Source organism: Balaenoptera borealis, assembly GCF_965194805.1.
Source record: "Balaenoptera borealis genome assembly, chromosome: 10".
Classification (NCBI taxonomy): Eukaryota; Metazoa; Chordata; class Mammalia; order Artiodactyla; family Balaenopteridae; genus Balaenoptera; species Balaenoptera borealis.
In genome coordinates this window covers 1,364,892-1,392,126 of record NC_138874.1, presented here as the reverse complement: position 1 = coordinate 1,392,126, position 27,235 = coordinate 1,364,892, and the positions used below count along the sequence as shown (strand labels likewise).

At 38.9% G+C, this 27,235-nt stretch overlaps 1 protein-coding gene and 1 long non-coding RNA gene across 3 annotated transcripts in view; both read right to left on the bottom strand.

Annotated features, from left to right (window-relative positions):
• LOC309635807 (uncharacterized protein) overlaps positions 1–27,235 on the bottom strand; it is a 447,043-nt gene that overhangs the window by 156,833 nt on the left and 262,975 nt on the right. The gene's annotated exons all lie outside the window — the stretch shown is intronic.
• Positions 129–26,230, bottom strand: LOC309635821. The gene is made up of 3 exons (XR_014249043.1): positions 22,644–26,230; positions 5,702–22,177; positions 129–4,266 (listed from the first exon to the last, which is right to left on the bottom strand). It is a non-coding gene; the product is annotated as an uncharacterized lncRNA (long non-coding RNA).

Below are 27,235 nucleotides of genomic sequence, written 5' to 3'. Positions count from 1 at the left end.
CCTATTCTTTTGTCCCTGGACTCTGCTACCTTATTATAGTGGGCAAGGTTAAGTTTACATTGAAATCATTTATCCACCTAAAATGAAATAAATGGATTGTCTTATTTCCCCTTTTCTCTTGTTCCAGAACTAGATAAAGGGTGGAAGAGCCAGAGAGGAGAAGAGTGGAAACTGAAAAGTGTGAAGAAATAAACTTTGCAAGGCAAAAATAGACAAATGGTACCTAATCAAACTTAAAAGCTTTTGCACAGCAAAGAAGACCATCAACAAAATGAAAAGACAACCTACAGAAATGGGAGAAAATATCTGCAAATGATGGAACCAACAAGGGGTTAATATCCAAAATATACAAACAGCTCGCACAATTTAATATTGAAAAAACAAACAACTCAATTAAAAAATGGGCAGAAAACCTAATAGGCATTTTTCCAAAGAAGACATACAGATGGCCAACAGGCAAACAAAAAGATGCTCAACATCGCTGATGATTAGAGAAATGCAAATCAAAACCACAGTGAGGTATTGCCTCACACTGTCAGAATGGCCATCATCAAAAAGTCTACAAATAATAAATGCTGGAGAGGGTGTGGAGAAAAGGGAACCCTCCTACACTGTTGGTGGGAATGTAAATTGGTGTAGCCACTATGGAGAACAGTATGGAGGTTTCTTAAAAAACTAAGAATAGAGCTATCATATGATCCTGCAATCCCACTCCTGGGTATATATCCAGACAAAAAGAAAACTCTAATTCAAAAAGGTACATGCACTTCAATGTTCACAGCAGCACTATTTACAAGAGCCAAGACATGGAAACAACCCAAGTGCCCATCAACAGACGATTGGCTTAAGAAGATGTCTCTCACACACACACTGGAATATTACTTAGCCATAAAAAGAATGAAATACTGCCATTTGCAGCAACATAGATGGACCTAGAGACTATTATACTAAGTGAAGTAAGTCAAACAGAGAAAGACAAATACTATACGAAATCACTTATTGTGGAATCTAAAAAATAATACAAATGAATCTATACACAAAACAGAAAAAGACTTGCAGACACAGAAAACAAACTTATGGTTACAAAAGGTGAGAGGGAGGGGGAAAGGGACATATTGGGAGTATGGGATAAACAGATACAAACTACTATACATAAAATAGATAAGCAGCAAGGATTTTACTGTACAGCACAGGGAATTATTCGATATCTTATAATAACCTATAATGGAATATAATCAGAAAAAAAAATGACTGAATCACTATGCTGTACACCTGAAAGTAACACAATATTCTAAATCAACTGTACTTCAATTAAAAAAAAAAAAAGAGAACCTTTGGCCTTGGTGTGTCTGTTGACCTGTATAAGAACAAATGACTCCATGCTGATTCTGTCTTAAAAGACTGAAAGACTGACATTTACAGTGATAAAAAAAACTGTTTGGTTCATGGTGAAAATCAGCACTTTCTGAAAAAAATTTTAGCCATTCATTCCTTTATTCATTTTCCTTAGCTAGATTGTAAATTCTTTTGAATTACATCTAGCAGTTTCAAGGCACGGTGAGAGACCTGATTGGCTAGAGAAGGTTTATGCAAGAAAAGAGCGAGAGTTATGCTGAGAAAGGCAGGTTTGGTGTATGCTTTGAATACTTAAATATTTTACTTAGGATTTTATTTTTCCCTAGAGAGAAAGATTACATCATCATCTTGCAGCACTGTAGGGTAGCTGAAAGAGCACAGACTTTGAAGCCCTAGGGATCAAATTGCAGTTCAACTACTTATTAGCTGAATGTGTCCTTTAACCCCTCTGAACCTGATTTATAAAATGCAGATGTTAATAATGCAGACTCAGAGGTGGGATTCAATGAGCTGACATATACAGTGTTGGTCCTCTCTCTCCCCACCTCTGCATCTTTCATATCGTCAATTTCTCTCTATAATGAATGCTAAAAGTCTAATATCAACTCACAATGGTTTACTGGTCACCTGAGACCTGCAACTTGGGGAGAAGGAGTTATAGGAACGGGAATATCATGATGCTATAGAACACCTCAATAATGGCAGTTATGATACTTCAGCCTGGAGTTTTCTTGGGATTTATTTCCTTCTTATGTGTATTTGGTTGCCACTCTCTTTACTCTTTTTCCAGATTTCTTCAGTCTGATTGGAAACCTTAAACACAATAACCTGAGTTTCACAATAAAGGGTTTGACTGCAGGTGCCAAGAGTCTCTGGAGAGAAAGGCTGGGTCAGCTGCTAGGAGGAAGTTGGTTGGAAAACCCATCTGTGTGCGCGCGCGCAGTTTGGAAACCTTCCTTTTCTTGGAGAAAAATTTACTCTCCTCAGAGGCCGACTGAGGAATTTTGGCTAAGTCAGGTGTCTGTGGGAGACCATTCTTATCGGGAGCCAGAGCTGAGACTGGAGGCCAAAGGGAAGCACCATTTCAGGAATCATCAAATGTACTGTGCCTTTGACTTTGGAAAATTAATTCTAAAAGGCCTGAGTAGCCACCATTCTCAACCTTCTTTTATTTTATTTTTTTAATTAAAAAATTTTTTTTGGCCGTGCTGTGCAGCTTGCAGGATCTTACTTCCCCTACCAAGGATCGAACCCGTGCCCCCTGCAATGGAAGCGAGGAGTCCTAACCACTGGACTGCCAGGGAATTCCCCTCATCCTTCTTTTAAAAAGCAGACTGTGGACACATAGTCAGCAATAGCCAACAAATACCAACTAGGCACAAGTTAGTTGATGAGAGAAGCCAGCAGCCCTTGAACCATTCTTTTGGCTACGGTGGGTGGCAAAATAGTAAGGGGATGAGGGTAGGAACAAGATGAAACAAAAATGATGAATGGGAACCATTTTCTTCTAAGGGGAGTTCAAAGGAAGCAGTGGTTCCCCCACACCACTCCCCTCCCCTGACCAGTATAGACTTGCTTGACACAATGACTGGCATTTCCGTTCTCAGGTAGGAATACTCCAAGTAAGAAACTTGCTTGTGCAACTGTGTTCTTATGGACTTGTGTGATATGTCCAAAGAATTGAGTTAATTCATTCTTTAACTTAATTGGCAAGATTTAATGGTTCACATTGAAAGCATGAATAACCATTTTGTTCCTTGAATGACTCCAGTTTAATGCTCCTGATGTCAGTGTATTTTGCCCAGGGTAAAACATGCTATATGAATTATTCACTGCTTGATGTAATGAATGGGGCCATGTTTGCCTACAGAATGTTAGCTGTGGTTATCTGACATGATGGGGCACAGCGGATGCCTACAAAGAACAATGGATAATTTAGAATGTGGTTCCAGGGCTCAGCCATTGCAGTTAAGATCTTTACAGAAAGCAGAGCACCTTTTGTTGTCTTGTGCCACACACCATGAGGGCCTCAGTGAGCCAAGAAACTCTTGGCCTTTAAAATAAAAAGAGAGCTAAGTATTGTTCTTCAGCGAGCACTTTTGTCTTTGGTTAAATCTTGTTTAGTGGAATGTGGAAGGCAGTGAGGGATAGAAATGCATTTAAGAAGAATTTTAAATAAATAAGTGAATTGGTAATTTTCATTATAGTGATTTCATCCGTGTGAAATCAAATATTTTTGGTGAAGGAGAAACAATGCATGACTGATAATAAGGAATCTTACCTTTGATTTTAGGGTGAAGGTGATCCAGACCCCTCTGCCTTAAGAGCATTTAGGGTGAGTTATCTCCCTGGCTAGAGTGCCCAACTTTCCACTGAAATGCCTTTGGTTTAATAAGAATGATTTATAATCTGGAAAGACAGTTAATGCAACTTAGTGGGAGCTGATAAATGAACCACTGAGTTTACTTATACATATAAGTGGGGCATTAATCTTGACTTTGAATTTCCCCACTGGGTTCTCTTTATAACCATTTGTGACATTGTGAGTGAAGGAAAGAAATGACTGACAAGTTTTAATGGTTGGCAAAATTTTCTAAATGTCTTTAAACTTTATAAACAAGATAAATAAGGTCTGAGATTGAAATGCAGATTAAATTGGCTTCCATCCTTTCACTGTTTATAGCTTAATAGTAGGCAACTTGTTAAATTAGCACATGCATTCAAAAGTCACCCTGACACAAAGCTAAAATCCCACCTGGGCTTTGGGTCTCTTTGCAGCTGAGTTGGGTAACTCCAGCAGGGTCTTGCTGGCCTCTGTTTCCTAATTATAAATCCACTGGAGAGAGTGTTCATTCATGGTTCAAATAGCTCTGGCCAAGAGGTATAGTACACGGCTGCAGGGTTCCATCCCTGTTGTGGATGAAGAGGTAATTCTCAGAGAAGGGAAATCTAGGACTGGAAATACACCCATGGTAGGATGAATAATGGCCCCACAAAGCCATCTGCAACTAATTCTCAGAACCTGTGAATACTGTGTGGTGAAAGAGACTTACAAATATGACTGGGTCAAGGACCTTGAGATGAGGAGATTATCTTGCCTGACCTGGATGGGCCCTAAATGTAATCACAAGGGTCCTTCTATGCGGGAGCCAAGAAGGTCAAAGGAGGAAGTAGGAGAAGTAATAATGAAAGCAAGAGATGGTAGTGACGAGAGGAAGAAGTCATGAGCCGAGGCGTGCAGGCATTCTCCAGAAGCTGGAAAAGGCAAGGAAATAGATTTTCCCCCAGAGCCTCCAGAAGGAACCATCCCTGCCCACACTCTGATTTTAGCTCAGTGAAATGATTTTGGGCTCGTAGTCTCCAGAACTGTAAGAGAATAGATTCGTGTCCTTTCATGACACGAAGTTTGTGGTAATCTGTAATAGCAGGAACAGGAAACGAATCCAACACCCAGAGGGGTCTGGCTGGATCAGCCTCATTGTTGTCCTCCTGCTCCTCAGCCCCCACATGGGTTTAAAGCCCAATTTCACGGTGTCATCCCACAAAGTCTTGTTAGTTCACTGTAAAAGAACTGTTGAAATATAGACCATCATGTCACTTCCTCTGAATCAGAAGACTCTTTGTGTTTCTGGAAATACTGTACTCAATACGGAGGTCTGTTTCCAAAGGGAAGTGAAGCCTTTCACTTTACATATGGTAAGGCTCAAGTAATTGTTGATGCAAGGATAAATAAATGAACACAGAAGAAAAAAGCCATTGAAAATCGACAAGTAACTCAACTGTTTCTGTTCAGTGTTAAATGACTTTCTGTGCTAAATCCCACTGTAAGAAATAACAAATGGTAAAATCAACCCCTGGATTCTAAATTAGTCTTTGTTTTCATTTGAGTCTAAAAAAAATTCTCAAGGTAAACCTAATTTTGTCCTCCAAAATAACTCTTTGAGCTTTTGGGGGATAGGTCTGCAAAAGATACGCTCTCTTTTTATTTATTTCCCCTGCATTAGTATCAGCTAGAACACACGTCACTACAAAAACTCACTTTGTAGGGGGAAGCATGTCAGGTTCATTATGATTTGATCCTCTTGGTCCTGTAGTGAGATGTAGTGTTGGGTTTTTGATTCTCAGCTATTCTATCCATTTCTTAATGTGGGGAGGGAGAGTTAGACAATTATTTAAAAATTTAAAGTCTCTTGAACTTACATTGACAAATTCCAGGCCTTTTCTGATCTTCATTCCCCTTCAATAATATCTCTAGCATCTGACACAACTGATCACTGTGCCCATCTTGAAACTGTCTCCTCTTTTTCATTCCTGTACCTTTGCTCTTCCCTGATTTCCCTCCTACCTGTCCAATTGTTCGCATAGCGGCTCCTCTTCCCAGCTTTCTCTGTAGTTGTGGGCATTTCCCCAGTTGCAGTTCTTACTTCCTGCTCTCTTTCTTCTCAGTGGTTACTTCTGTTTTGATGACATCTCAAGATTCTTCTTTAATCCTGATCTCTAATCCAGTATCTAAAACCAACCACCAGACAATGCTATTTGGGTAGTTCCTTACCTCTAACATATCCACAACTTTCAACATGTACCAGGATCTCTTCTGTTCCAGGATCCAATCACATGCTTTTCTCTCTGACTGACATTTTTTCCTTCTTTTTTCTCTGCCTATCAAACTCCTACAGATCACAATTTAAATGTCACTTCCTTACGGAAGCATTCCCTGACCACCCAGACTAGATCAGATTCCCACTTAGGCTCTTAGACCTGGCAGAAAAAAGAAATTTAAATATCTCTTTGAGAAAGAAAAATATGAAAAAAAAAAAAAAAAACTGGTTTCCCTTTGAGAAGGAAATCAGTTTCAGTTAAAGGAAAGTTATGAAGCACAACAATTGGGACTAAAAATTTTTGTTTTTCAGAAACCATGTTGTAAAATGGTTATGGGGAATCTGAATTTACAGCTTAGCTAAATTAAGAAGTTTGGTTAGATAACTCAGTGACTAAGCAAATGTCCTAAGTGTGACCAAATGTGATATGCTCTGTTCTCTAGCATCCAAAGTTGTTACATAGTTTTAGGTCAGAGCTTGTCTTTGCCCATCTGACATTTAAACCTCAATATTTAGATAATTGTAGAAAACCATAAATCATGGTTAGTGTAGAAGAGAATGACTGTTCCTGAATTGTACCTATTTTTAACCACTTTACATATAACTGAACTCAAAATGAACTCCTGGGTTTTTAATAAACATTTTCTCTCCTATTGCTGACCTCTTTATTCTACCACACAAGGTGATTTAAAAAACAGCTCTATTGTGATATAATCTACATACCATACAATTCATCCATTTGAAGTATAAAATTAAATGGTTTTGAGTATATTCAGAGTTGTGCATCCATCTCCATAATCAATTTTAGTACATTTTCATCACCCTGACAAGAAATCCTATATCTTTTGGCTGTCACTCCTCAATCTTCCCAACCCCCAGCCCTAGGCAACCAATAATCGGCTTTCTGTCTTGATGGATTTGCCTATTCTGGACATTTCATATAAATGGAATTATACAATATGTGATGCTTTGTGACTGACTTCTTTCACTTAGCATAATTTTTCAAAGTTCATCCAATGTTATAACATGACTAAGAACCTCACACCTTTTTATAATTGAATAATATTCCATTGTATGGATGTTCTACATTTTATTTACGTACTCATTAGTTGATAGACACCTGTGTTGCTTCCACTTTTTGGCTATTGTGAATAATGCTGCTATGAATACAGGCTGATTTCTGAGCCCTGACTGCTGCTTGCTCCTTTTTCTCCTCTCTGTAGTCATTCAAAAATAAAAAGTGGCTTGAACATTTCTAAATCTGAAACTACCACACAAAATGTAGGTTATTCTTTCTACAGAATTTATTACCCCTATTATATTACATGTAAACTATATTAATCATTTATGTAATGTTGGTCTTTTCCCCCATCTGTGAGCTCTTTGAGGACAAAGATCATGTCAACTTTGCTTGCTCCTGTATCCCTGGCACCTTGCCCAGTGATTGGCATGTATTAAATGTTTCTTGACTGACTAATTTTGACTAACCCCAACCTCAGATTGGCCTCTCATCTCAAGTTCCCCATTTCTATAAATGCCATTACTGTTACCTCAGTAACTTGAGATCCAAATCAGAGTTGTATTTGACTCTTCCCTTTTTCACTTCTTCCTCTAATTCTGATCAGTCAGCAATTTTTAGGAAACTTTTTCAAAGCAATTCTCGGCATTTGTGTGTCCATTCCTTTCTCTCATACTACCTATCTAGACCCTCATACCTGGCCTCCCTGCCTTCTTTCTCTGCTACTTCTAAGCTATTTTGTAGAGAGTTTTCAAAGTAATCTTCACAAAAACCAGTTATATCACTTCACTTCCCTCTTCATGAACTAACAGTGGTTTCCCATTGGCCACAGACTAGAAGACCTCAACCCAAAGTAGGAAGATTTCCATAATATGATTCCTTATATTACAAGGCAAGTAGCTGCTTCAGTTTTCTTTTTTGGACCTCCCTGCTCCTATTCATCAGAACATAGACTCTGCCTACCTAGCCTATTGGTTATTAGACCTAGGCTATTGGATCAACTGCTTAACATTGTCTAGGAAGGCAAATACTAGTAATTTGGGACATTTTTATGGCCAGGTCTCATTGACCAACACAAAAATCTATTTGATTCACTAATGTCAAATCAGTACTTTCCAAACCAAAACATATTTACCTTGATTTTTCCATATTCTTTCCCAAAGCTGAGTAACTTACAACAACATTCTATAGGAAATTCCCTATATACAGGAACTCCCTGCTTTCCTGTCACAGAGAGGATCATAAATGGATCATTAGTAAATCTCCCACGTACTATGTCTTATACAAGTTTATATGTTCCACGGCCCTTGCTATGGTGACTTGCATATTGTAAAAGCAAAGACATGGAGAAAATTCATTTTTTTTTCCTTAGCAGAGAATTTCTCTCCCCATCCCCTGATCCAGAAATGTTTGTTTTTGTTAGGGGAATAATTAGATAAGCCATTTGGGTTGGGGATGACATCCTCACCCCAAGGGACATGTTGGGATATAGTCGCTTAACTAACTTCTAGCGAGCTTTGGCTTGGTTAATTATACCAGCTTTTGCTTTGTCTTGGAGTGCACACCACTTTAGAATTAGAGCTGAATTGTTTGGGACAATAACAGAGATTTGGGGAATGGGTTCTGATGGGAAATGGAGGCCCAGTAACTGGTATCTAAAAAAAGCTATGGGAGAAAATTTTAAAAAGGTTCAAAAAGGAGCTCCTTGAGGTTGTTTTCTATGTGGTATACAGTTAAAACCCTGTTTCCTGTGTGCTCACAAAAGTTTCAGTAAATCTACATTGCTTGCTAATGCTTAGTGAGGTGGATTTACTATTTGGGGCTAAGCCTATGCTGAGTTAGACCTCAAAAGTTTGTATACGACAATAACAGCGTCTTCCCATGGGAGGACAGCCATGTAGGGTTTGCATATATATTAAGAAAATATGTATTAAATTAATATGTTTGTCTTGTCTTCCCATGTAGATAATACTCCCCATTACCTCTAGATGATTCATAGAGAAGGTATTCAATGATAACTTGCTGACTAAAGAGGAATATGCTATAATTCTAATTTGTTTTTCAAGGAGGAAGGATGTCCTTAGTGACATCCAGTCCAGTAAAAATGCCATTTTCAGAAGCCAGTTACCACCAAAGCAGTGGTAGATTTTGTGGTTGGTTTATTCGGAAATTGTTCTTGGGTATCTTGAGAAAAGAATCTAACTTCTTCAGTAATTAGTGTGTTACTACTGATTTAAGCCAGATTTAGTTTTCTTTTGAATGTACAATGTATTGGAATATGTATGAATACCTGTGTTGGCTGAAAGAAAAATTACCTCCCAGCATAAATCGGTTAGGAAAAGCATGTCAAGTCACTATGTGCACATCTGATTTGTCTAAGTGAAGATCCTTGTTTTACTGATTTTGACTGCCCCATTCTTACTTAGTTACTGTTTAACTGTTCCTGTGTGGGCCTACACGTGAGCACAGACTCACCTCTAGAATTGTGCCAAACGCCCTTAGCTTTGCTCAATTGGTTTTTGAATTTTATTTAATAGGTACCTATGATATGGTGAGCACTGCTTGGGTAAAATGTGAATGCACTATTGTTTTAGGAATGTAAGGTTCAGAGACTTTCCTTGTAGCTAAGAATGAAAGGCCTTCTCTTTTCAGTCACACCCACACGCAGACTTCTGAATCAGTCACCTTTAAGTGGGCAGGGGTTCTCATTAGATCTCTGCATTCCAGAAGTCAGCTAGAGCCCCTCCAACCACAGGCCTCTCAAGATTTATGCGCCTTCCCCAGGGCTCCAATTCCATCCTCATTTCTGGCTTCAGGTTCCTCTTTCAGTGCATCTCAGAACCCCACTCTAGTCTCTTCCATATTTCCCTTCTCTCAGCTAAGCCAGGCTCTAAACCATCCAGAAGTAAAATGTAGCCTCCTTTCCTTGATTTCCTCAAAAAAACAACCCACTTACTCAAGGCATATGAGCATTAACTATTAACTACAGCTACTAGATAAGTTGTAATTGATTGTCTGAGATACTGAGAGTAAAAGTAGCACATTCTAATAAGTAATTCCAAGCTATGTAAAGATCTTTGAACTTCATCTTATATTTTAAGTAGTTCGTGACAAAGAGCTTCCATAATTCTGTAGTGACTTCATTAGCCAAACTATAAATTTCATGCAGAGTTTAACTACATGGTATGTCATAGAGGCACTCACTCACATTTTTCTCAGTTGACAAATGAAATTTTAATGGAGGAATTGCACGGCAAAGTAAAAAATTTCTCAGTATAAGTTTGACTTCTAGATCATATATGATCAAGGCTACTGACGCACTATTCTAATAAATAGTATGCAATGGAAAAATACAACTAATGAAGTTGTGGGTACCTTTTTATCCACTTTAAAAAGAATTTTGTACCTTTCTGTTTTTTGTACATTCCAAAAAGAGCCATTTTGATCTAATTGAAAGCAACTGTGAAAATCAAGTCAATTTAATATCAGTTATAAACTTGACCATGACTGGGTGATTTAAGGAATATGCAGTTTATTTCCTTTTTGTAAAAATTTAGATCCCTAAAACAAAGTCATTGTAATCTGCATAGATTAAATTATAACTGAAGATTTAGCAGTGAATTGAGATAACTAGGGAGTGAAAAGAAAACTCTTCTGTGGTCAAAGGACTTTTTTCCAGAGCTGTTTAGCTGAAATGTTGTAAACATAAAGGCCTAATGCATTTTGGCAACTCTAACCCTGAGATTTACATTTTTTGCTATTTTACTTTAAAATTAAAATAATCAAAAATGTATTTTATCTGTCTTTTCAGCCATTTAGTTTCATTCTCTACAATATGGTGAACTTGATTGCCTGCAGAATAAATTAATGAATCTTTTATGTCAATGGGAGTTTATTAACAACATTCGTGACATTTTCAAATCAATCCTTCTATGTTCTCCAATTACGGCCTCACTGTGGTTAGGCACCATCCCAGGAGAAAAACAAAGGGAGAGAGGGGAATCAACATATTTACAACTGACTTCAGAAAAGCAAATTAATAAGGGGAAGTGTGTCTAAATTATGTTTTCTGTTGTTGTTTGTTACATTAAATGCAGAATGCAAATGCATGTTCTTTAAGTGTTTTGGCTGTTGTTCAAAATTGTGAATTATTCTACCAGGAGGCAAAAGCACTTTCCTTCAACCTCTATGTCCATAGTTAATTTAGTTGTTTTTTTTTTCAACATAGGGGCATTTCTAAACTCTAAAGCAAATATTATTTACACAGAAAACATAATAACAATGAATAGTCTTAAAACATCTTGGTGATGAAAATATAAAACAGTTTCAGATGAAGGTTATTTAAATCACCCTGCACTCTGCCTTCATACTTTTAAAATAAGCCTAAAACGTGTATAATTATACACACGTAACATATATTATACATTTATATAGTTTCCTGATCCTTTAACTCTCCTGATCTAAATTAAACCCTCAATGTTCTATTAGACATTAAGTCCTGGCACTAGCTTCTTGCTGACCTTGAACCAGACACTAACTTTTCTGGGTCTCTATTTCTATTAAATGAAGGAGGTTGAACCAGATGCTCCAAAGTGCTTTAGGTTGACAATTTATTATTGAAGACATCAAAGAGACATTCTGATAATCTGGGGTTGAATCTTTTTTTAGAAACATTTTGTTTCCTCCTCAACCCCTCCTTCCCTCACTATACCAGTGGTTCCTAATAGGTATGTCAGGACACACTGACATACTGTGACTCTTTAATAGGAGTGCCACCAAATTTTCATTGTTCTGTAAAATTTATTTTTGCTTCAACTGAAGATATGTATTATGTTCTGTGATAGGTTAGATGAAACACTGTCAGCAGTTCTTGCAATAAGGTTAAGGTACAGTTTTCAAAAAATAATAGGTTAAAGGAAAATCATTATGTCAAACTGGTGACAGTTTAGATCTGTGCTAGACAGTTTAGATGTGGCAGTCACTAGTCACATGTGGCTACTGAGCTCTTGACATGTAGCTAGTCCAAACTGAGATGTGCTGTAAGTGAATAATACCAAATTTTGAAGGCTTAGTGCAAGAAAGAAAGTAAAATATTTAATTTTTTTTGTTGATTACATGTTGAAATGTTAATATTTTGGATATATCATGTTAAATACAATACACTGCTTTTTTTTTTTACCTTTTGAAAAATGTGGCTACTAGAAAAGTTTAAATTCCATATGTGACTCCCATTATATCTCTCTTGGACAGTGCTAGTCTGGAGTCACATGTTTACTGGAACATGAAAGACTTGCCTTAGTAACTGTATAAGAAAACATGGTCAGGTCAATTAAGTTTTCCCACAGCTGCATGGTGCTAAAGGATGCTTGAATAGAAATATTGTTATACTGTAGCCATGACTGTCTTAAAATCATTCACAACACATACTGTGTTCATGGATTGGAATAATTACTATTGCCTAAATGACCATATGATGCAAGGCTATCTACAGATTCAGTGCAATCCCTATCAAAATACCAATGGCATTTTTCACAGAACTAGAACAAATAATTCTAAAATTTGTATGGAAAAACAAAAGATCCTGAATAGTTAAAACAATCTTGGGAAAGAAGAACAAAGCTGGAAGTATCATGCTCCCTGATTTCAAACTGTACTACAAAGCTGCAGTAATCAAAACAGTATGGTACTGGTACAAAGACACATAGATCAATGGAACAGAATAGAGAGCCCAGAAATGAACCCACATTTACATGGGCAATTAATCTATCATAAAGGAAGCAAGAATACACAATGGGGGAAAAACAGCCTCTTCAATAAAGGGTGTTGGGAAAACTGGACAACTACATGCAAAAGAATTAAACTGGACTACTCTCTCACACCATGCACAAAAATCAATTCAAAATGGATTAAAGACTTAAATGAAGACCTGAAACCATAAAACTTCTAGAAGAAAACATAGGCAGGAAGCTCTTTGACATCGGTCTTAGTGATATTTTTTTGGATATGTCTCCTCAGGCAAGGGAAACAAAAGCAAAGAAAAAACAAATGGGACTGCCTCAAACTAAAAAGCTTTTGCACAGTGAAAGATGCTATCAACAAAACTAAAAGGCTACCTACTGGATGGGAGAAGATATTTGCAAAATGATATATCAATAAGGGGTTAATATCCAAAATATACAAAGAACTCATATAACTCAACATAAAAAAACCCATACAACCCAATTTTTAAAAAATGGGCAGAGGATCTGAATGGCCATTTTTCCGAAGAAGACATACAGATGGCTGACAGGCACATGAAAAGATGCTCAACATCACTAATCATCAAGGAAATGCAAATCATAATCACAATGAGATATCACCTCACACCTGTCAGAATGGCTATTATTAAAAAGGCAACAAGTAAGTGTTGGCAAGGAGGTGGAGAAAAGGGAACCCTAATACACTTTTGATGAGAATGTAAATTAGTGTAGCCACTATGGAAAACAGTATGGAGATTCTTCAAAAAATTTAAAATAGAAACTACCATATGATCCAGCAATACCACTCCTGGGCATTTATCCAAAGAAAACAAAGACACTAATTCAAAAATATATATGCACCCATATGTTCACTGCAGCATTATTTACAATAGCCAAGATATGGAAGCAACCTAAATGCCATATATACACAATGGAATATTACTCAGCCATAAAAAAATAATGAAATCTTGCCATTTGCAACAACATGGATGGACCTAGAGGGTATTATGCCTAGTGAAATGAGTCAAACAGGGAAAGATAAATATTGTATGATTTCAATTACGTGTGGAATCTAAAAAACAAAACAAATGAACAAACATAACAAAACAGAAACAGAGATACAGATACAGAGAATAAACAGGTGCTTGCCAGAGGGGATGGGGATGGGGGTGGAGGAGGAGAGAAATAGGTGAGGGAGATTAACAGGTACAAAATTCCAGTTGCAAAATAAATGTCACAGGTATGAAATGTACAATGTGGGGAATATAGTCAGTAACTATGTAAAAACTTTGTATGGTGATATATTGTAACTAGACTTATCATGGTAATCATTTTAAAATGTATAGAAGTATTAAACCACTATGTTGTATAACAGGAACTAACATAGTGTTGAAGGTCAATTATACTTTGAAGACAAACAAGCAAACAAACTCATAGAGAAAGAGATCAGATTTGTGGTTACCATGGGCAGAGGACTGGGGGGAGAGGGAATTGGATGAAGGCAGTCAAAAGGTACAAATTCCCAGTTATAAGATAAATAAGTACTAGAGATGTAATTTATGACATAATAAATATAATTAATTCTGCTGTATGTTATATATGAAAGTTGTTAAGAGAGTATATCCTAAGAGTTCTCACAAGGAAAAACTTTTTTTCTACTTCTTTAATTTTGTATCTATCAATATATGAGATGATGGATGTTCACTAAACTTACTGTGATAATCATTTCATGATGTATGTAAGTCAAATCATTATTGCTGTACATTTTAAACATGTATACAGTGCTGTATGTTAATTATATTTCAATAAAACTGGAAGGAAAAAGATCATTTATGACTTGTTTAGTCCTGTTCTGAGCTTTCAAAACCCTTCACTGTGAACACTCCTGTACCGCACACAGTGCCTCCTTCGGCTGTAGGTTAATGTTGCAGCTCTGCATGTTGTTCCTTATCTTATCTTCAGTGACACTTTGGTCTGTGACTTTCACAACTTTTACTCCAGTGCACATGCTTAACTCCCAGGTTAGATAATAGAAAGGAGCAGGGAACTTCAACCACTTTTCCTACTTTTGGATCTCCAACTTGGTTCCTGAGTTGTGTTTGTAACTTGGTTATTCCAGGGGGCGCCATCGGTTCTATTTAGCTCTTCCCTCCTTCCCCCACCTGGAATCATTTTCTTATCAAAGGAGACTTGCCTTTGGCTTGTTGTTTTCCATAGGTGTGCTCTTTTTTCTGGAGTTGGCTACTAAGCACACCTCTCCCTGCACCTGGGGATGTGGCATGGACAAATAAGGGAGTTTTGAAGGGATAGAATTTGGAAGTGAAAAATGAAGGGCCTGTGCATGTTCAAAATGCACATTAACTCTTGGAGGGCCAGTGTCTGTGCTCCAGTTCTTGGTCTTGCTTCTCCTCTCTCATTTGTTCCATTCTGGAAAATTTCAAGCAAAACATCTGTTTTGAAGTGCTATGCTCCTTTCTGGACAACAGTTTTTTTTTGTTTTTTTTTTAATTCCTGAGTTAGCTTATCATCGCCAGATGTTTTGTCCCCCCCACCCCACCGCCCTTTGTTTTCTCATTTTAATAATTGTGCAAGCCCTGGAAAACTGCTGGCAGATTTTTTTTCACCTTTTGGATCACCCTGCACAACTGCCACCAAAGAATTCCATCTTTACTCTTTGCCCATTCTTCAATGGACTCAGGCCAAAGTCCATGAAGGATTTTGGGTGGGGAGAAGGTAGGTGGTACTTTCTATTTTTAAACAGATATGAGTCTCCTTGGAACCACAGTGTCTACACACAGGTGGAGCTATGGAGGGAGGAAACAGGCTTCAAAACCTGAGAGGAAAGTTTTTTGTTGTTATTTTGTCTGATACCAAAAGATAAAGCCGGAAGTGTAAAAATTTGATTTTGTAATGATTAAATTTTGTCATTTCTATTTTTAAGGAAGATGAGAGCATATAAATCAGCCATACTATTATAGGACAAGAACTCTCAACAATCTTTATATGGATTATAAATAATAATAATAACAAAAATAGTAATATATCAAACCCAGCACATTATCATTTCCCCAGTGTTTTCACCTACAGCATGGAGCAGTGGAAGCAGCTGGGAGTCTGGGGCCCTCAGAACAGTTGAAGCTGGGAGTTTAGGTTGGGTGGGACTCTGAAAAAAGCTGTAGAAGTTTGGACAAATCATTTTCCTTTTATAACCTCTGTTGCTTCATTTAAAACAGGCTCTGATTTTGTGTCATTTTGGTTTTCACAGAAATTCTATGTCTTAGTGGGAAAATTATATTTGTGCTCATTTCACAGAAGAAGAAACAGACCCAGGGTCTGTTCATCCTGGATCACACTGCTGGTTGGTGATAGATCAGGGGTGAGAATTCAGGTTCTCTGCTGAGGTCTAGTAGGAGCCTTGACCAGAGGTCAGACATAGGGGCTGCTGATCCCCAAGGATGACCCCCAGGAGGTGTCTGCTCTTTACTCTGCAACTTCATGCCGGTAGGTCTTGGGAAACTCTGTCTAGAATTGTTAACTATTCCTCTTGCCTATTTCTTGTGACCTTCCGCCGTGCTCCAGGCTGTGATATATTGAGGAAAACAGGCCATGTATCTGTGAATAAGCCAGTAGAGTCAGGCTTCTGGAGGTGAGAACTCAGACTACCAAATTGACTTGACCTCCTCTTAGAAAGACAGACATACCCTGGGCATCCAGAGGCTGGGCACAGCTCTGTTTCCTGGAAGCAATTCTGGAAGACAGAGTCTAGGAAAGGGCCTGTCATCTTCCAGTATGAGTTTCCTGAATGTTGAATTTGGTCAGGGGTTGGGGGAGGGAGAAATGAAAAAGCAGAAAATCTCTATTATGTTTACAGAGATTTAGAACCCAAGCCCTCCCTGTGAAAAGTTGGCCAACAATGAGGGATTGATCTGACGCTTGCTGAGAAAGTAAGCAGCAAGAGTATAGACATAACTGATGGTATGATTAGGGTAGTCATTCTTTCTTTCATTCACGAAATGTTTGTTAAACGCCCACTATGGGCAAGACATTTGTACACTGGGCAACCTTGCTTAGAGGGATAATCTATAGGAAGTGAGAAGAGACCACCCTTAACGAGGAGAAAAACAGAGTTAAATGCATATAAAGAGAAAGAGAGAGAAAAAGGTGAGACAATAGGCAAACCTATGTGATGATTTACACAGAAGTGAGGGTGGCCAAGAACTGAGCCAAACACTGACCAAATGAGATAAAGATCCCAGTCAAGATGCTGTGCAAACTCCGTTACTGGTTTCCCTGGCAAAGACTCCATCTTATGGCAAGAACAGTATAATCAGAAAAACCACATGCAAATTAGGTAAAAGCAGTAATGAGAGGCAGGGCTCCACACAGTCTGGTTTTCTCCACTGTGGAGGAAGGCCTGGGGACAGGGTTGTGAGGGTTTGTGTCACAAAGAGTGATGCCATGAAGGGAAATATTAAAAGGTTAATTAGAGCCTGCCCACTTGAGAGAGTCTTCATTTACCGACCAGGTTCCCCATCCACTTGTTTGTTAACCCCTTCAGTGTCCCTATCATCCCAGTGCCCTTCAGGATAATGTCTGATAACCTGAATTATTCCTGAGCCCCTTCCTTTGGCCCTTCCTGCCCTGCTCCTCTTGTATTGTGCTTGCTCTCTCACTCACAGAGTTAATGGACTCACTATGTGCCAGGACTTATGACTCATCCTGCCCTCAGGATGGTCTGTTCCCTGGTCTGTGTTGCAGGGTCAACAGAACATGCAGAGCTTCCTCAGAACATGCCCACAGAAACATCATCATTCTTTGCTTAATCAGGGAGAGGATACACGGGCCAGCTTGGCTCAATTGCTCTGAAACAGATCCTTTGGACATGAGACCAAAACACATTTAAATATCTCTGCAGGCAATTTATGCCTCTTACTCTTAGTTCTGAGAGTCTGTAACAATTCTTTAATTGCAGGAATGAGTTACCAAGGAAGGACATGTGTCCATTCTTGGAAATCTTAACAAAGAGGTTAATCTACTGTCTGTTTTGGATGAGTTTCGTTTGCCTAAAGATCTCTTTCCAATTGTGTTCTATGGCTTTCTGTTGTGCCAAAAGAGATGATTCTTTTTCTTTTTTTTAATAAATTTATTTATTTATCTGTGGCTGCGTTGGGTCTTCGTTGCTGCGTGCGGGCTTTCTCTAGTTGCGGTGAGCAGGGGCTACTCTTCATTGTGGTGCATGGGCTTCTCATTGCGGTGGCTTCTCTTGTTGTGGAGCACAGGCTCTAGATGTGCAGGCTTCAGTAGTTGTGGCACGTGGGCTCAGTAGTTGTGGCACGTGGGCTTAGTAGTTGTGGCTCGCGGGCTCTAGAGCACAGGCTCAGTACCTGTGGCGCACGGGCTTAGTTGCTCTGCGGCATGTGGGATCTTCCCGGACCAGGGCTCGAACCCGTGTCCCCTGCATTGACAGGCGGATTCTTAACCACTGCGCCACCAGGGAAACCCCAAAAGAGATGATACTTAACAGTTTCCAGTTTCTTCTAGTTTGCTGCTAAGCTGTAGTGTTGCTGGAGTCAAGGTTCTGATCCATTATACATGATCTTAATCAAAGGAGAGAAAACAGTCTCAAGTGTGCTGTTTGAAAGGGAAGAGCCCCTAAACTTTCATCTGAAGAATCCTGGGGACAATCTAAGAATCTGTGGAATTTACAGAATAGGGTAAAATATGATGGCTCTTTTGAAACCATGGACAGGGAAAGGAATGAATACATCAACAGTATATGAAAGTGTGTCCTGGTTAGTCATAATACAGCCAATATAAAATATGAACTGTTCTTTCTTTCTCCATCTGATTCATATTTATACTTCATGTTCCTTATTAATTTTATTTTACATTAATAGGGAGCTATTAGCAATGAGTCACCATTTTAACTGATAGTTCTTAAAGGCAGAATTAAAATTGCATTGATCCTAGAGGTATTCAATCGATAGTGAGGCCCTACCAGGTGGAAGGAGAGTTCTGGGGGATACACCTGGGTTTACTTTGCAACATATTGAGCCTCCAGATGGAGTTGGAAATGCAGATGTAGATGTCAGAGGGAGCTGGAACTAGAAATAGAGATGCAGAGGGAGGTAATCATTTAAGTTGTGGATGTGGACAAGATCATCAAGGGAAGCAGGTGCAGCAAACAGGAGGGGAGAGCAGAGGAAGGCTCTCGGAGAACACCCACTCATGGGCAAGCGGGCCAGGAGTGCTAGGTGAGCACAGGAGGCGAGAGAGAATTGGGAGGAAAGAGCATCAGCAAGAGGTCACGGTGTCGTAACCCTCAAGGGAGCAGGGGATTTGCAAGGAGAGCATGGTCCACAGAGTCAAACCAGCAGAGATGTTTGGCAAAGGAGTTGCAAAGAAGCCACAAGATGGTGGTAATTACGGGGCCTTAGGTGGCTTCTGAGAAAGTGTTTGCAGTAGAGCCTCAAAATAGAAACCTGACTGCAAGGTGTTCAAGTGTCTACGAGGAATAATTCAGATGAATGTTCCAAGAAGTTTGGCGGTGAAGAAAGGGAAGAGAGAGCGCCTTAGTAATTTTGCTTTCTAAGAATGGAGCTCAACTGAGCATATATGTGGGAAAGGAGCCTCTGAGAAGAGGGACTGAAGGAGCTGGAAAGAACTGGATTAGTATCAAATGAGGAGAGTCTAGCCTCGAAAGGATATGGCTATGGGTGAAGATAAGGAGATCCCCAAATACATACACATTCTCATTGTATAAAATTCAAGCAGTAGGACAGCATGGTGGCCAGAGCCACGGTCCTTGGAATTGAACCACCAGCATTTGAATGACGACTTTGACCCTAATTAGTCTGTGTTACCTTGGACGTGTTACTTGATCCTCTGTGCCTCAGTTTCCCAATTTTAAAATGTGGAAATAATAGTACATACCCTGTATGATTATACATGTAGATAAAATGTTTAGAACAGTGTCTGGCACAGAGTGAATACTACAATAATTAACATAAAATGAAGAGAGAGAATGGGAAGAAATCTGGAGTTGTAGAAGTCCCTGAAGTTTGAGGGAAGTATCAAGTACTTATTTGAGCCAGTCTCTAACAGGGCACATCTCATTTAAGTTATCTTCTTGGGGCCAGTCTACATTGTGTTTTTTTGTGTTTTGGTTTTTTTCCCTATCAACCCTTTGTCCAGTGTAGGAAACTAAACCACAGTATCTGGTGCCCTTGCAGTGGCACTAAATGTCTCTCATTCAATTCAGTGGTGAACCCCAGCTGAGATCCTGTCAGACATCATCTGGTGCTTGCATTTGGGCCAGGAAAAAATGTGCTTGGACAAGCTTGGGTGTAAAAAACTCTCTAACACCCAAGAAAATTTAGTTTTAATACTGAAAACTCAGAGATTTCAAATATGAGTAATATGAACTCTTTGAGACAGTAAGAATACAGTTTTATTTATAGAAGTAATAAAAGGAATATACCACACAAGTATTTTACACACAAAACACCTTAGACACACAGATATGGAAGTGAATTTTTACAGTTTATTCACATTGAGTCTAGAATACTAGGTGACCCATTGTCACCTTTAAAAAACAGAATCTTGTCACATCTCTTGAATACAAATTAAACAGCTCAGACTGAGTTGATCAAGGTCACATAGAATCTGGAACTCACTGTAGTCTGTGCCTTTACCCTAACTCTTGAAGCTGCTACACTCATGACAGAATAATTCAGTGGGTGGTGAATCAGACAAAACAAACACCAAACAGACTCTCCTTCACAGCATGGCAGGTGTGAGGGAAAGATAAACTTTAAACAAAGCTGTATTTAGCTGTATTTATCTCACAACAATGCCCCAACTGGAGCACTTTTTTTTTTTTTCTATAGACAGATACTACTAACACATGATTTTTCTGCTGCTCAAGAACCTTCAATGGCTCCCCAGTGCCTATGAACTCACAATGGCAGCATGTTAAGGCTGGACTTTTCTTGCTTGTGACTAGCCCCAATGGCTTAGCTGAAATTGTCTAAGATTTGATTGGAATTCAGTATTAATTATGAAGTGGGAGAGAGAGACTGAAGGCTTCATAACAGTTCTGGAATGTGCTTAATTTGGGCACTGAAAATCCAAATATTTTAGCATTCAACTCCCCTCCATTACTTGGCATCAATTTAGTACTCCAAGCTTCTCTCCCACTCTGCCTTTACTCAAATGGTCTGTCTTCATGGTCTCCTAAACTCATTTGGGCAGTCCCAGCCCTTGGCCATTGTTCCTACTGTGATCCCAGCCAGTAATGCCTGTGGCACTGGCTAAAGGGACCTCTTTTTTCTTTATGTTGCTACATTTACTACTAGTTATTGTTTCTTTTTCCTGGCTCTCTCATTCTATTTAATTTTTAATCCATTCTCATTCTGTAAAATTTGGACAGTACAATAAACTCTCCTAATCCCAAAATCCACTCCTAAATAATTACTATTACCAGTTTGATGTGTCTTTCCATGCATTGTTTTATGCATTCACATATTTCCGAACATGTAAATATTGTTTTGTTTATTATTTTTTAAAGTTCTGTATCTTATACCTTAATAGATTTTAAATTCCTTGAGGGCAGAAATGGGGGTTCCTGCATCTTTTATCCCTCACAGCTCATAATACAGTCATTGAAAAACCAGCAGTTTCTTAAAAACTGCATTAGGGCAGCAGACATCTAATAAATGCAGAAATGGCAGTAAGAAGGTAGGCTCCTTGGACTCGAATGTTGGCAATAAAGATGATTTTATTTGAGTTCAAATATTACTGGTAATAATCTCCAAATACTGAGCACTCATTTTATACAACAACCATGAGAAGTAGATTTCCTCATTTTACAGATGGGAATATTGAGACTTAAAGTGATTAATTAATTTTTCCAAGGCCACACAGCTAATATGTAGCCTAGCCAAAATTTGAACCCAGATCTTGCTGGCTCTAGAGTCCTTATTCTTCCCGTTAGACGATGCTACGTGGGAGACTGAAAAGCATGAGCATAATCAAGGTGAGAAGGACACTGAAGATGCTGAATTCATTTACTCATCCAACTCTGTGACGGCTAGAAAAAAATGGGGATCCTTTTCAACCTCCCAGTTCCTGAACAGGACCCAGATTAAAAGACCTTATCTTTAGGCTTACAAACCATGAATCTTGCCACCTGTCTTATATTTGCTGGAATCTTCGTTTTGCCTGCTCTTTTTTTTTTTTTTTTTTTAAGATTTATTTATTATTTATTTATTTATTTAATTTATTTTTGGCTGCATCGGGTCTTAGTTGCGGCACGGGGGATCTTTGTTGTGGCATGTGGGATCTTTAGTTGCGGCACGCAGGCTTCTTTCTAGCTGTGGTGCGCAGGCTCCAGGGCGTGTGGGCTCCGTAGTTGTGGTGTGTAGGGTCCACAGCGCGTGGGCTCTGTAGTTTGCGGCACACAGGTTCTCTGGTTGAGGTGCGCGAGCTCAGTAGTTGTGGAGCACGGGCTTAGTTGCCCCACCGCATGTGGGATCTTAGTTCCCCGAACAGGGATTGAACCCGCATCCCCTGCATTGTAAGGCGATTCTTTACCACTGGACCACCAGGGAAGTCCCCATTTTGGCTGCTCTTGACCTCTGAATTTTACTGCCCATATGACCCTCTTACATTGCCATTAAGGCTTCCTTTTGTTTTTTGTTTTCCTGTTTTTTAACCCTATCCTACTCCTAAAGCTGTAGTACAGAACCAGTAATTTATAAACTAGAAGACCGAAAGCAAAATCAAGCTGATAAAAGTAAACAGAGAGATGTCTGGGGTCATTTCCCAGAAATGGTGTTGTTTATAGATTTTATAGATTTTTATGCAAAATACAGCATTGGGAGGGGAATGGGTAAACTACCTTCTATCTGCTTCTTTAGTTTTGGATTTTGCCTAATTTCATCATCAGCCCTTCCTTCTTTCATTCAATGCATCCAATATTCTCTTCTTGGACAAGCTCAACCATGCCCATGGCTGCTGCTAAAATTCATATAGTGTATTCAGTGACCCTCAAAACTGTAGCATCTGTATTGATTTTCTTCTAACTTTGCGCCCACATTTCTAACACCAATTTGTATCTCCATCTGTGTATTTTACACAGGCACCACAACCCCAATATGCTTCCTCTTCCTCCTCTTGGACACATTCCTCATTTTCTATGGCCCACCTTGATGACCAATACCTCCATCCTTCAAGCTCCCCAGATCAGAAGCCCAGGAGTCATCCTAAATACCTTACTCCCATGCTCTCCATTCAGTATGTCACAGATCTTTGTTGATTTGACCTTCAAAATAGCTTTTAAACTTATCTTCTCTCTTTATTGCCAGTGCTGCATCTTCAGATCAGGCCACTTAATTCTTGTCAGGACAGTATATGTCATTAGCCTTCTAAATGTCGTTCTGCCTCAGGAGTGGTCTGATGCACAGATACTTAAAACCCTTCAAAGGAATCCAGCTCTTAGAGGACAAAGAGCAAAGTTCTTCTAGATATGAGCCCTGCTGCATTTCTGATCTCCTCCTCTTTACCATGCCTCTGTGTGCTCAAGCTAAAAATGAACAACCGTACTTCACCAAATCTAATGCACCATTGGTTGTAAGCTACACCATTATTTTATGTTCCACTAAGAAAGGGGGGGGAAAATACTGTCAACTAAACTATGACTTGTCATCAATTGTAAGATATACCCCAACTTCTGAGATATTAAAATGTGAAAAACTGTGTGGTCTAGAAGCCATGAAATCCAGTGCTCGCCGTTTCCCTCCAGCCCCGTTGCTCTCTTGCACAGGCTGTTCCCTTTGCCTGAATGCTCTTACTTCACTCGAACCTCTTGAGCGCCAGGCAGACTCCTGCCCATCCTTAAGGATCCTACTTAATTATCTCTTTTTTTCAGGAAGGCTTCCCTGGTCTATCTTGGCAGTTCTGAGCTCCCCCACTGAGTTCCCTCTGTTATGGTAGTGAGCACATGGCCATCATTATTTGTTCCCAGCCTCCCCAGCTTTGGAAAGCAGAGACTGTACTGTATTTGTCTTTGTTCTCCTCATGCTTAGCATGGTGTTGGGAGATAGTAGGTACTTAATTAATGTCTTAGCTTGGACTGCCATAACGTAATGTCATAGACTGAATGGTTTAAACAACAGAAATGTATTTCTCACTGTTCTGCAAGCTGGAAAGTTCAAGATCAAAATGGGTTTCATTCTGAGGCCTCTTTCTTGGCTTGCAAGTGGCCGCCATCTCACTATGTGCTCACAGGACTCTTCCTTGTGTGGTCACAGACACAGAGAAGGAGCAAGCTCTCTGATCTCTTTTTAAATCCCATCGTGAAGGCCCCATTCTCATGACCTCATTTAAACCTAACTGCCTCTCAAAGGATCCATCTCCAGATAGCATCACATTAGAGTTCAGACCTTCAACATATGGATTTGGGGTGGGACACAATTCAGTACAGAAATTAGTGTTTGGTAAATAAAGTAATGAATGTTACTCTGACTCATACTCCCAGTTTACCCTAACCTTGCTTCCTGGATGTCCCTTGGCTTAGACTGACCTGTTGGGTGACCCTTGACCTATGTTTGGTCCATGATTTTATTTTGTCCCTGTACTCACCTATGAGTGAGTACAGATGAGATATGAAGGTTCATCACTGATCCAGCCAACTAGATCTTCCTAACCTCCTTGAATTATAAATTTCTTCGATTCCCTACAGCATTTAGCACAGGGCCCCTCACATATTGGAGGCTCAATTACTCCTTTTTGATTGTTCTCCCAGCCCTTTAGAATTGGGGCAGAATGTGCAAGATGCTGAGAAGCAACCTCAATCTTAGATTTAGGATTTTAGTTGTCATGGGATCTATTTCGCACAGAAATGCTGTTGGCATCATTGGAACATTATTTGTTCAAATTATAGAACTGATTACTCTTAAATCTCTGTCTCTAGTGATTAATATTTATTCTTTGTCCTGGTATAAACTCAGTGATTAGAACATCTAGTTTAGCTAGCAAGAGCATCACATGAAGCAAACTGTCAGGTTCATTTTAATAATGGTTAACTTTTTTAGCTAAAAATCTTGAAAATCTTTCACTCTCAGGCCTCAGATGACTTTTTCCTACCACAAGTAAACCCTATTAACCTTATTTCAGTCAAATTTAGTCTGTTCATTTTATTTCATTGTGGATGTTCTTATGGAGGTAATTTATGATATTCTTAGATTAGTGGATTGTTGTAAGAATAATGGGTATTTTAAAAATAATTTTCATCATAGCTGTTGATTTAGCTAATCACAAATTATTACTACAGTCTGTAAAAAGGATGAGGAATAAAAATGAACAAAAAGGTGGTTAGGTATTTTTCTCCTCACCTGATTTGAAGGAAGGGAAAGTTTGATCAAGAATGATCTATAGGTGCAAGTCATTTTATGACTACCTATTAACTTCTTGATGTAAGCTCATTAGTTAGAATTTGAGGTCCTTCAATGGATATGATTGTGTAGTATTCATAATCAAAAGTAAATCCAATTTATGACTTTATCTAAAAGATTTGATTCACTGGACATTGTCAAGTGGTCATATTAAACGTGGTAGAAGCCAGTATTTCATGATTAATAATATCTATTAGGAAGATTAAAGAATATTTGAGACAGTCAGGTACTGTCTCAAGTATGATTGGAGTATGACTGGAGTCAATGACTATGTTCAAGTGCATACTGAGTTCTAGTGGGAAAATGGAAGAATTCTTGGTTATCAAAAGAAGAGGTGGCCAGACCAATCAGACCAATATGTTACAGGTGGTTCAAGTTGTGAGCCAAGTTTTTTAAAATTGATTTTAGACAAGTGAAAATCTATGAAAACAGATGTTCCCATTGCAAGGTTCAACCTCTCCTCTTTGTTGACAGCAAATTTTGCAACAGTTTTGTTGCTTTGATACCTCCAGTTGAAATGCTCATATTGGCTAAAGTCATATGCCAAGGACAAAACTGTGAAGCAAGTGAAATTTGTCTTTGAATCCCTACCACTCAACTCATTCCATACCTTCTTGACAATCTGGATCTTCTTCTTTACTAATCCTTCCTGATCCAAATCACGACTGCCTTCCTCTTATCTTAAAGTCCCAAGTCCCCTAAGTCCCCTCTACTATAGTCTGTACAGTCCTATTCTCTTATTCAATAGCCTCTATTCTACTCACTTCATTATAACTAGTCTTATTCTAACTGGGTATTAGGAAAGCAAAAGACCATGAAGTTATTTCACACTGAAGTCTAGACTCAGTTTTCTGTATCACAACTTGAGGCATATTGTCAAACTGGAGCAAATTTAAAGGAGAGGAGGGTGCAGTACTTGACACAATTTTGTGTCATGGGCATTTGAAGGCACTGGGATTTAGGGAGGGGAATTTAGCTTGGTGATTAAAAGACTCTGTAAAAGACGAGAGAGCTGTCTTCAGATTTGTGAAACTGTCATAGTTGTTGTCATTATGTTCATCACTGTCATCATCACCATTTATGAAGCTCCTTGGAACGCTGAATATTTTATGGACATTATCTCCAGTCCTCACAGCAAACCTACAAGACTGGTATTAATGTCTTGGGTAGGAGCCAGACTTGAATCTTAAGAGTTAAAAAGGATTTTAGAGGTCATGCAGTTTAATAACATTCCTCCCAGTTCAGAATCAATGAAAACTAATTCCATGTGCCTTCAAATAACAGGATTGTAACAGTAATGGCAGTTACAAGGAAGACAATTTTTGGTCAACCTAAAGTAGAAATTCCGAACAATTAGAGTTGCTTTAAAATGGCATGACTTTCTATAGGAGATGTGCAATTCCAGTCACTGGAGGTGTGCAAATAGGGCTGGATGACCACTTGACAAGAATACTGTGGAGGGAATTCAAGCCTCAGAAACACAGATGAGATGAAATACCTTTGGTAATCCCATTATACTTCTAACTCTGAATCTAAGTCATCAATGCCCCCCTCCTCCTGCTCATAGCCTCCATGATTATGAAATTTCCAGAAAAAAAATGCCATGTGTAATAAGTAGGCAATGGACTGGCTCAGATCTGTTTGTGTGTACAGAACACCAAAATCCAAGTCAGCATAAAAGCAAAATGCCTTGTGATGCATAAGCTCTGGAGCTCAAATCTTCAACTTAGTTCAAATCCTGGTTCTGCCCTTCTTAGTTATATTAGTTTCCTATTGCTGTTGTTACAAATTATCACAATGTAGTGGCCTTAAACAATATAAATTTAGTATCTCACAGTTCTGGAGGTGGGAAGTCCAAAATGGGTCTTAATGGGCTGCAATTAGGTGTTGGCAGGGTTGCATTCCTTCTGGACATTTAAGAAAGTATCTATTTTCTTGCCTTTTGCAACTTCTAGAGACCTGTTTATTACTTGGACCATGGCCTCTTCCTTCATCTTCAAAGCTAGCAATACAGCATCTTTAAATCTCTCTCTGACTCTGCTTCTGCAATTACATCTCCTTCTCTGACTC